The 10,313-nt window shown below is 37.0% G+C and overlaps 1 long non-coding RNA gene across 1 annotated transcript; it reads right to left on the bottom strand.

Moving 5' to 3' along the window:
- Nucleotides 1–624: 624 nt before the first annotated feature.
- Nucleotides 625–9,807, bottom strand: LOC125276030. Its single transcript, XR_007186571.1, has 3 exons — nt 8,795–9,807; nt 7,234–7,289; nt 625–2,922 (listed from the first exon to the last, which is right to left on the bottom strand). It is a non-coding gene; the product is annotated as an uncharacterized LOC125276030 (long non-coding RNA).
- Between the last annotated feature and the right edge of the window lie 506 nt (nt 9,808–10,313).

Raw genomic sequence — 10,313 nt, 5'->3', positions numbered from 1 at the left:
GTGTTTGGAAGCCCAAAAAAGTGCATCCATGATCCTTCATAAAAGTAATCCAGGGGGTTAATAAAGGCCTTCTGATGTGAAGCGATGGGTTTTGTAAGAAAATAAATCCATATAAAACTTTATAAAATATAATAACTAGCTTCTGGCAAACAGCCGTATGCATCGAATTACGGTGGAAGAGTGACCTCTGATGATTGTGTTCGTCTGAAAGAAGATCATACACCTAGAATGGCTTGAGGGTGAGTAAATCATGGGATAATTTTCATTTTTGGGTGAATCCCTTTAAACCAATTTACATTTCTGTGTCCTCTGCTACTTTGTGAAAATGTGTTTATTTTCCTCAGTCAGACTCGGAATCTATCCAATTAGATTTCAGATTCTGAAAGTTCTGTTTATATGAAGCCTAAATGTTGCACTCAGCTTCACATATTTGTTAATACATGCATTAAAAGTATTGCATTATAAGTATTGTTGAACAAAACTTCAGCACATGCGTAGTGGCCAGTCGGCATGTTCAGAACCAGAAAAAGCCACCACAATGTCACCAGAGCTACCGTCATTGGTGGCATGTCTAAAATGTAAGCTGCTTACATTTTATGTCAGCTCTTCTGACATTCATAATGTAAGAAGAGCATTTTATCAAATATTTAGTAAACATTCAGTCTCCTCCACTGACCAGATTATAAGACAAAAATAAACACAAGCACATTTGTAAGAAGTAAAATATGTAAACATACACATCACAGCATTTTTGAATCCGATTGAGAAAATAGTCTGATTCAAGCATTTACATGCTTAATTTTTTCCTGCTGATTAAATTATTTCAGGTTTACAACACCCTTTTCAATCTGATCGAAATTTCATTTGGATCAAGCTCAATCCAGATCAACTGTGGTGTATATATAAATGCTTTTCAGTGTACTTGAGCCATCAACCCGATTATAAATGTAGCTTATGAAAGCGTTTGAGTGGTCAGCTTTTAAGAGGTCCAGCTGATGAGAATAATCATGTCTTAATGAGAACGATTCGGAAGGTGGGCTTTTCCAAACAAAATGCTATGCTGGAAACAACTGCTCCAACTGATGAATTCAATCATCACTCACTCTTATTGTCACTCTCTTGCTGTCACTCACGACATACACACAAATACGTAGATAAACACATATCAGAGTGGGGTAGGGGAGGGTTGAGGACAGGCCCGAGGAAGAGAGGAGAAATGCGAAGGAAGAGAGAGGTCTCGAGACAGGGATAAAAATATCTGGTTGCTGAACTCAATGCTTTCGCGCTTTCATGGAGTTCACACACACACATAGACACAAAATGTCTATTTTGTCTAATGTCTAATGTCTATCTAAAGTTAAAAAAAAAGTCGTCTGGTCTGAAATTTCTGTCTAAGACATGTATAAAACAAGGTTACAAACATCATCTCACTGATGCAACAAACACACACACCCACACAATCTCTATACTAGCATGTACCATACACCTGCACAGAGCTGAACAGAGGAATTTAGCATGGTAATATGCACTAAGTGAACCATGGAAGAGAAAAAAATATAGATATGCACATCTTGAAAGAAATAACAGAGCTTTGCAAAGCAGCAATATAAATGTGTTAAAGATGCCTTTAAGTTTTAGCTTTAGTTATGGAAATATTGCCTGTCTTGTTTTCGGTCACCTGCACAGAAGAATCAAGACAAGCAGTCACTGCACAGTGTAAAGTCAAATTGAAACTTAAATATATAAAAAAGGGCAATGCTAATCAAAAATTCAGTATTAAAAGAGACATAAGAAAGACCAAATCGCAATTCAGTACCCAAATATAACAATAAAGTCATCACTATCGGCTAATCTGAAGATACTCTGAATATTCTATATTGTTAAATTACTATCAGTCTCATATTAATATTCAGAGTATTTTACGTTATGACATTTTAAGTATTTTACATATTTTAAGATGACATTTTAAATAAAAATTAGTAGTATGTATACAAGGATGAATTGTTCACAGTAAGACCAATAACATCCATTTAGAAAAAGGGTGAATTTTTATTTTATGTTGACTAAGTTTTCAAAAATAGATAGCTCTCCTCACTTTGTCCAAACCATGTGTGTTTTTAAGTTTCCAGTAACACAATAACAACCAAATAAAACATATCTAATACTTTATGTTAAAATGGAATGTGATTTTAGACCCTTAAGAGGACATGGTGGTTGAAAAAAATTAGATCATGGGAGGAACATGCTTTTGCTTTCTCGCAAATATTTGCGTTCCTCCGAGAAACTGCGTTCCCCCACAAAAACGTTTGTGCTCCCGCAAGAACGACAAAAGTCCTATCGATTGTTGCAGGTGGTTAGAAAAAAAAAATGAAACTACTTAGAAATAACTCTTATTGCTTGTCGCTTTGCTGCATGGCGTCTAGTTATGACACAGTGTAAAGGTGTGGGCACATTTACAGTTGTTTGACAAATTTTCACGGGTAAAATAAAGTCATTTAAATAGGAATCCATGAGACCAGGAATTTAGCCTACGAATTCTACAAGTTCAAGAAAGCTGCTTGGTTTGAAAGTGACTTCTGTGTGAGCTACACTACTCACTACACCACTGATCTTTTTTTGCCTAAACCTTAAACTATCCACAAAAAGACATTTGATACACAGGGTTAGGGGATTTTTTTGTTTGTTTATTTTTACTAATTTTCCTAACCATGTTTCTCTAGGCCAAGCTAAATTTCCACAAGCAAAAGACAAAGGTGATGGGAGATGAATGGGAGAAACAGGAAGAGATTCATAGTCAGAGAGAGAGAGAGCGAGAAAGCAGTGACATGGGTGGCAGTAACCTGGTCACCATGGTATCCAAAACCCTGCACTTCTCCAGGGAGATGACCTCTAACCCTAGTGAGCTGATTGCCATGCACACACCTGAGACACATAAAAACAAAAACTCAGATAAAGAGAAAGAACATGTCCTCCATTCACACACACACACACACACACACACCATCTGTCTGTCTCCATCACACTGTTTCTCATGAGTAATCATACATATACACAACACAAAGTAACAGACAGCAGTCTCTCTGTGTATGTGTGTAGCATCTCTTGAGTTATGAGAAGAGACTGCTGGGACAGAATTTCAAGCTGGAGAACCAAAAATCGCATTTATTGCATGCTGGGGACCAGCATCTCAAACACAACATGGCTGCACTTCATCTGGTGCTTTCAGCAGGGTCATGTCAGGAAAAATAGCGGACATACAGCTCACTGAATAAATTCTTAATGCCGTTCAATTCTCAACCAAGATATACTGTAGACCTGGTAGAAGCCTGTGTACGTCGTTGTCAAACTAGTCAGGATTTAATATAAAGCCCAAAAAAGCATCTTGTATTTGCTTTGTTGCAAATGAGTCCTGTTTGTCTGCCCATCCTCTCATTTGTTAGCCATAATCCAAGGACTTTCAAGAGATTGCATTATCTTACATCAGATTACATGATTAGGAGCCAGATACAAGCATACAGTACATTGGTGATACTGCAGTAAATTACAGCCACCGAGGTCTAGTGACACAAGAGTAAGAGGATCTGACGAGGCCAAGTCAAGTGCAGCGGGACGTGAAAGATGGACTGCGATAGGGAGATGCAGAGAGGAAAGAGGATGGAACTGAGGCACAAAAAAAAAGCACTGAAAAAAGATAGTTTGATCCCGAAAAGGTGGAATAGTAAAGTGATTCAGGAGCACACAAAAAGGTTGATGATAACATGAGGAGAGAGGAGAGAACCAGAAAGGCCAGCAGCTCTTAATCACTATGGACACAACCCCCCGTATCACTGAAACAAGCAGCTCTTTTTATCAGCCAGCAAAAGCAACACATCATGCTAGGAGCCTAAGGCAGCGCCACCCAGGAAAAAAATTCTTCTCTCCATCCCACTGCTGCAGCCTGAGCATCCAGCGGCTGCAACCACCATGTCAGGTCACGGACTTGCTTCTTTCTGCCTCCCAGCTTTGCACTGAATAAATGAGTCAATTACAGGCTTTTGATCAGAGCCAAGGGCAACAAGGGACTCCCGCTCTGCATACGCTGTAACATGAGACAGGCGTCTGGATGACTCCTCAGAGTCTGACCACTGCTTAAAATAACAGACATCTCTATTATGGGTTTTAACATGGATAAACAGGACAGAACTTGAGTATGTTGAGAAATGCATTTTTAGATATCAAAAGGATTTAAAGGGTTAGTTCACCCAAAAATGAAAATTATATCATCACTTACTCACTCTCATTTCATTCCAAAGCCATAAGACTTTTGTTCACTTTTGACTTTTGTTCGCTGATCAATGTTTATATGAGAGTAAAAGCCTAAATTAAATATGTTTATCATTGTAAGATGATTGTGTCGCTTCAGAAGACTTGAACTGAACCACTCGATTGATATGAATTTGTTTTATGATCTATTTATGAATGTTTTAAAGCGTCAGAGTGAACAGACTGATTCACTCTGTTCCACTGATGAACGAAGTTTTATGGGTTTGGGCCGACAAGAGGGTGAGTAATTGAGAGAATTTTCATTTTTGGGTGAACTAACCCTCTAAACACAGCCCTCGCCTTGATAAAGGCGCACTCTTCTCCAATAGACTTGGCTGAGAGGGTCTGTGTAGGACTCAGACCTCCGAGCTTCAATGGGGTTTGAACACACAGTCATCCATCTCACTTAGACTCAGCCCAGCACCCATGCACCGACGTAACGGATGGGTCCCATTATCGCCTTACTCTCTCACTGCCACTAAACACATTTCTCTGCGCTGGTTACTTATTCCATTTGTTTTTCCTGTCAGGATTCTGACACTGTCACTCCATCCGTTTAAACGGATAATGCATATGCAGTCTGTTTGCGTGACTGTGGAAGAGAAAAAGAAAAAGGCAGACAAAGAGAAAAGAGCAAGTCATACAATTTGATATTTATAAAATAAGACTCAGTTTTCATATTATGTTGTGTGCTGCGTGACATGATTGACACAGTGATGATGAGACAAGGCATGAGAAAGAAAATGTGATTGTACACAGCACAGACCTTTGCAAAGGGTATGACCATATTTAATTTTTCCAGGAATGAAAGGAGGCAGTGAGGAGGGATAGAAGTACATTGAGTTCAATGGATTGTACGGTCAACGTCAATAATGAAACATTTTTCTAAAAAACATTTGTGACCCTGGACCACAAAACTAGTCATAAGTCGCACAGGTATATTTGCAGCAATAGCCAACAATACATTATATGGGTCAAAATTATCGATTTTTCTTTTATGCCAAAAATCAGTTAAGTAAAGATCATGTTACATGAAGATATTTTGTAAATTTCCTACCATAAATATATCAAAAATATATTTTCGTGAGTGGATATGCATTGCTAAGAACTTCATTTGGACAACTTTAAAGGCGATTTTGTCAATTTTTTTTTTTTCTTTTACCCTCAGATTTTAGATTTTCGAATAGTTGTATCTCAGCCAAATATTGTCCTATCCTAACAAACCATACATCAATGGAAAGCTTATTTATTCAGATTTCAGATATGACTGGTTCTGTGTCACATTTAGTAGACAAAAACTCCATAAAACAGTTTTGAAAGTTGTGAGTTTTGAAAATTACATGTAATCTAGAACATTTCAAAAATTCATGCCATCGAAAACCCTCATCCTTCACAGCCTGATTTTCAGCAGAGTAAAATTCAGTATGGCATACCTGACTAAGGCTTAAGACGCTGTACAATAGGTACAGCCTGAGACAGAACGTCACACCATGTACATACAAATGGCCAAAAGCAAAAGAAAGACCATTGATGCCAATATTGTTACTTGTTCTTGGTTTCCTAGTGGCATATAGTGGTTTTTTTCGAAACCGTATTTTGTGTCAGAGAGGTACAATTTTTAATGTAAAGCTTTAAACGATCTTGTTCTGCATAGGCAATAGAAAAAATGGAACTGGTGAGGATAGAAAATTCCACTTGTTACAGTATGGCATATAAGAGAAATGTATATAACTTCTGCAATAAATCAACTAAAATAAAATAAATTGTAAGTACTAAGGCCACCCCATTCCTCAAGCTGGCTGCCATCTGATTCATCACAGTAGTTAAAAGACCGTAAAATGAAGAAATCATTGCACTGATTGCCCCATTAACTGATTTTCCGCTCCTTAATTATAGTAATTAGTATAATCTTATATATGCTTTGATCAACTGGTCAAAATCATATAGTTCATTTAAGAATACACTCCATTGTTAAGACTTAAAAAATAACTATTTAAAAGAGTTATTTAGTTCCACAACAAAGATGTTCATTCTTCAAGCATTGCACGTCACAGTATCTCTTTCACAAGAGTGAGTATTATTTCATTTATGTGATAACACAGTCAGACAGCTAATCACTTGTCTTGCCCCTTGCCTGTACTGCTGTGGCTGGCATTGCAGATGATGATTTAGGCTAAATGCCACAGTCTGACCTCTGTGAATGTTAAAACATGCTAATAACCACTGCACTTCTCTGCGCACATGCCCAGTACAGACCGTCCTTCCCGATTATGCAGGTCCACTCTCAACACTCAGAATGTCAGCTCTCCATGGAAACCAGACCCCTTAAAAGCGCCCAGTCAATGACAGAAGACATTCCATGGCAATGAATTAACATCCAATAGAACAACAAAGTGATCAAAGGAAATGCAAAAACAGAGACAGAGGAGCCCAGCATTTGTGAGTTTGCTATTATGATACTGTGACAGAATGAACACTTTTGTAAAGCGGAAATGTAAGCTATTCACTGTGCAGAGAAACACACATTCCAGAAATTAGTCATTTAAAAAAAAAAAGTGACATTATTATAATCATAGGGTCAGTTATTCAAATAAAAATGACTCTTTCTTCTCCTTTACATGCACAGTTTGTAAATTAAAGATGTTCTAAGTTTCCTATGGTACAAAAATCCAGATAGGCAGGGAAAGTGAGTGAAATCATTAGAAATAATATGAGTACGCCAAAGTACGAGTATAAATATATGACACTGTGACAACAGCAAAAGGTAATCATAGCATTTCCATTCAACGTGATCATGTTATTTATAACCAACAAGGGTTAGCCTATATATTATTTATAACCAACAAGGGTTATATTGTTGCTTCCTGTTGTTCAACTGGTAGAGCATGGCGCTAACAATGTCAAGATATGATACTGAAGCTGTGCACTTACCTCTGTTGAGGAATATGTAAAACAGCAGAGAACTCTTCTGTCGTAGTTCAGCAGTGCTAAAAACAAAAACAATGTATAGTGATACTGTAATGATTACGAAAGCTGCATCTGAACAAAACAAAGCATAACAGTGTATGAAGGCCTATTTGCAGCTCATGTAGGCTACATGAAACTAAAAGAATCCAAAACATCTTGTACTTTATTAACATTAACAGCCAGAATTAGTAATTATTAACCTATTATATATTGTCTGCATTGTAAATAACAATACTTAGCCTATTCTAGAAAACTGTTTGGCTGTAAAGGTACTTTCTCAGACAGTCAATTAAATGTGTGTGGGTTTTAATCTGTTTCCCAGTCAAAATAGTTTAACCCTCTATAGTACGCAATATGATATCAATGAGGAAAAAATTATTTGTGTTGTTTTTCCTGCTTAAAATTGGATACTTTAACAATATCAATAAACATTTTCATACATTTTTAATTTATTTATTTTTTATAAGTTTGTTGCCTCGAGGCAACATTGTACCACAATGGAAAAATCTAAACATTTGGCATTTTCATGTAGAAAAAAGAAATGTATTTATTGAAAACATCAGTTTCTTTAACTAGACACTTGAACAAACAAATTTATCTAGTTTTTAATGTATTAAAAGTTTCATATTTAATAAAAAGTAACATTTTATATCCAGCTGTTGCCCTCAGGCAACATTGTACCATAGTGGAACACAAGTATTACCAAACCATCATATTATTATGTTATTATATCAAGTTATCATATTCATCTTCATCCTCATCTCCATCTTCTCTCTCACCCTCTCTCTCTCCCTGACGGATTGTCACTATGATTTTATCTTCCTCATCACAGTGTGACCCCTCATCCTCACCCTTATCAACTGCCAGTGATACCTGTGTTTTATACCTTTTTGAAGTGCTATAGAAAATGTGCAGATCATTATATATGCAGATACAGTATGTGAATTACTATTATTATAAGTGCATTACAAAATCATGTGAACATCCAAATATATTTAGATAATTCTCGCTCTTTTCCTTACAAATATGACACATTTGTATTCAAACCTATTATGACAGTATGGCCTTATGCGATTCCGTTATGGTACAATGTTGCCTTGAGGCAACACACAGTTTTTTGTTATTGTCTCTAAAACATTTGATGATATATAATGTAAAGTTCTTAAAAATACTTCTTTACTTGCCAGTGAAGGTGACTCATATTTTTTGTGGGTGATTAAATGGTTACAAACAAGTGAAAAAAGCACTTTTCATTGGAGAAAACATGGAGTCATGTGACGTGCTGAAACAGGACACAAAATGGACCCCCGTTGGTCATGTTTTGGTCTTTTTTTGCACTTTTATTTATTAGTATTTGAGTTATTCTGTCCTGAGATACGTTTGATCAATCAATTGGTGCCTTATTTTATTAAAAACAAACTAAAATAGACCATGTTGCCTGGAGGCAACACCGTACCATAGAGAGTTAATGCCTTTCATACAAAAGCGACTAGATTAAGCTAATATTAGCTAGAAAAATTCTTACCACTACAACATCTCTGCTTCTTCTCCATTTTCTAGTTGTCAATAAACAAATCCATCTTATTCATATTTCCTTTCAATAACATCCTCTTTAGTGAGAGTTACAGAAACGCAAAAACAAATTGTGTACAAAACTGTGTGCTGTCCTTTAACTTCAGCCAGAGCCGTTGGAAAACGTCAGCGACTAGTGGGTATCTTGATGTTTATATTTGAATTGTACGATATAACGGCTCCGTACGCGCATATTTCTAGAGGTCAAGGTGCTGTCGTGTTCGCTCGAGCCGTTACCGTGTCTACACCGGACGCGACCGTTGTCGCTCGCGTCGCAAGAGCTAAAACATGTGTCCTCCGTGTCAGCAGGCCAACGTCATAAATAGAACGAGTTTACTGTCGGAGATTTGTCGCCCAAGTCGCGCCGCTTCAGGGTTGCCAGGTTTTCACAACAAAAACCGCCCTCAAAACTAGCCCAATCGCATTTCAGTGGGCTTCCCTGGTACAATTCGCGTTCCGGGGGCTATAATATCACGTTATTTTGGGTCGATTCAACCCGCGGACATGAAAAACCACCAGCGGCAACAGGGTAAAAGTAGCCCAATTCCTCTGGAAAACCGCGGACTTGGCAACACTGCGCCGCTTCCAGTGTAGACAACATCCCTGATTATAATGGGTTTGTCGCGCTACTCCCATCCGGTGTAGTAGACATGGTGTCATATCGTAGCCTACAGTTCAAACAATTTTATGTTGAACGATGTTGTGTCTGTTCCCAGCATCCATTGCAGCTTGAATATAAAGATCATTGATTTGCATTTTTTACTGGCTAAATTTATACTGCTGTTGTTGTCACTGTTATTTAGGTTCAGAGTTCATATTTTTACTGAATTAACATTTGTTGATCTCATCACCATGTTTAAGATTTGTGGTGTGTTGAGGTATATGTTCATCTCATTGCAACTTTTGTAGTTAATATAGGCCTTTTTATCAGGGTCAAATGTTTTCTTCTAGTTTAAATGTTTTCTTCTTGAGGCAAATATCATGTAATTAGTTTTGAAAATCAAACAGAATGAAAAAAGATGAAAGAACAAGGATTGGAGCCCCTTGTTGCTAAATGCAAAATAATCTAGTTGCCCATCTTTATTAATTAAAGAAACAGAAATTATAATGAAGGTACATTATAATGTACATTATAATTTCTGTTTCTTTAATTAATAAAAAAGATACAATTTGTATAATTGGGGCATTGAAAAAATAAAGTGAATTCTTGTAATAGTGCATGTTTATTTTTTATCACTGTATAACTACACTTTTAACTGCCAATACTACTTGAGCCTTACTTCAGTGTGTTTCTGTATGCAGTCTAAAATGCAAGTGAAAAAAAAAATACCAGTTGAAACCTCAAAGGTTAAAATCAAGGCACTGAGCAGTTTACCCTTGGCCAAGACTGAATTTGAGGCATACAGTATGTCCAATTTACATAAGAGATTCTGTGAAGGTATGCTGGGTATTCATCTCCCAAAGCCAAGAAG

The sequence above is a fragment of the Megalobrama amblycephala genome, linkage group LG1 (assembly GCF_018812025.1).
Source record: "Megalobrama amblycephala isolate DHTTF-2021 linkage group LG1, ASM1881202v1, whole genome shotgun sequence".
In the NCBI taxonomy this organism is placed as follows: domain Eukaryota; kingdom Metazoa; phylum Chordata; class Actinopteri; order Cypriniformes; family Xenocyprididae; genus Megalobrama; species Megalobrama amblycephala.
Note: the sequence above shows the minus strand (reverse complement) of the source record. Positions and strands in the feature narration are given on the sequence as shown.